The following is a 1951-nucleotide window of genomic DNA, read 5'->3' as shown; positions in this document are numbered from 1 at the left end:
TATGGTCCTGGAGAATAGAATTCTATGTCAAAAAATATAATTACCATTAAGTCTAATGGAAAATGTTTCAAGCATTCCTTGGTCCCTAAATTAACGTATTTATACTAAAATAACACCATAACTCATAACACAGATAATTAACATTAGTTAACAACATAAAGCAGGTTCTCTTACTTTATAAAATGGCTGTCTGCTGTTCTCAGGCTCTAGTTTTCATAGCTTTATGATATGCTTGAGCCTATGTTCTCCACGAAAACAGATATTTGACATTCATTGTTCACACAAGGAAACCTTTAATTCAAAAAAAAAAATAGTCAAGACAGAAAAATCCGTGAAAAAATTGCCAGGAACGTCAAGGTCATTATTAGAAATCAGCAGATTACAAATGCCTTGACAAAACATTCCCACCCTTACAAATGCAAAGGTCACCATTGGGGTGACTATATTTTGTGAGCTGTTTGCTACCAAGGCCCTAGAAATCCATATCAGAATTTAAAAAAATAAATCTCTCGTAATCCTTATTAACCAAAGTCATTTTAGCTGATATTCTCCTGAAACAGGTTCTTAGAGCCTGGGCATATGACTGCATTTCAGCCTTGCAGTTCTCTGGGTACGGCAGGCCAAAGGCAGTGCACTTTGCACAGCAAAACCCAGCCAGTAGGGGCTGTTTCCAGATTCTAACCTCTGCCTACCTGACTCCTAACACCTATGCCCACTGCACTTGGCCCTGTTATCTGTCTTTATTCCATTTGATATTATTTCATAGTTTCTATTTCCATTGATTTTTTTCATAGCTAAAATGCTTAAGTACTTAACACTTTATAAATCTAAAGTTGGGGAGCATCTTGTCATAAAGCTGGCATCGATAAATCTAATTGGCATTTCTCTTAAGTGTAAGGATGATGGGGGGATTGTGTATCTAAGGAAAATGGGGGTTGAGGTGCCAAGGCACAAAGCTTGAAAAAACATGGAAATGTGAGATGCTATGGGTCCTCGGGGTTGGGAGGTGACTTTGTGGAATGTAGCTAGAGATCTCATCTAGCCACTCCTGCTCTGTCCTCATTCTCTGCAGCTGCATGATGACACAGAGCCCCTCTCCCTACTGGACAGCTGGTTTGGGACGGGACGTCAGCAACCTGAGCCATCCTCAGGCCTTGTCTGGCCATAATTTTTCTTGACTCAACTACTTGCCTGGATTGTCCCATCAAATCCTGATGTCCAAAGTAGAGAGGACTCTTGGTACCTGGTTCTCCACTTGTATCTCCTCACTTGGCTAGGTCTGTGCTCTGGGGGTTTTGAAGAGGAATACTCCATAGTTCATCCTGCTGAATGTATCTCAGACCCTCTGCTCCGGTTTTCCAGATCTTAGCTCATAATTGGTGACCTTCTTATCCTCAAATCTTACCTCTTCTGTCCTGAGAGACTGCTCTTCTATCTTAGACATACACACTGAATTCTATGTAACACATTTGATTAAAGGACAGTCTACCTTTCTCAGTTTTAAAAGGATGGTCAAAATGTTAAAATACAACAAACCAAAACACACCTATAAAAGCTAGTGAAAGAACTCCAAGATGGGTACTGAAGACTTTATTAGTAGTAAAGGGAGAATAACCCCCATGAGAAGACCACAGCTGTTGACACTGATAGTGGATGTGGGGACATTCATTCATCCCAAAAGACATTTTAAGCACCAACAAAGTGAGCTGCCAGGGATTACAGCAGTACACAAGATCGTACGGTGACAGAGAGCTCCTGTCTTGGAGGTGTTTACGTATTAGCAGTGCTTCTCAGGAGCAGATGGAAAACCTGGGCAGAGGACATACTACACGAAGCTAGAGACATAGGTAAGGCCTGTGAGAAAAATGAGAAGCCATAGGAGAGCTTCAAATAAGGGACAGCATCATCTGCTTTTTAACAAGTGAGCTTGATGTTAACTGGGAGGAGCATT

The sequence above is a fragment of the Vulpes lagopus genome, chromosome 10, assembly GCF_018345385.1.
Source record: "Vulpes lagopus strain Blue_001 chromosome 10, ASM1834538v1, whole genome shotgun sequence".
Lineage (NCBI taxonomy): Eukaryota > Metazoa > Chordata > Mammalia > Carnivora > Canidae > Vulpes > Vulpes lagopus.
Note: the sequence above shows the minus strand (reverse complement) of the source record.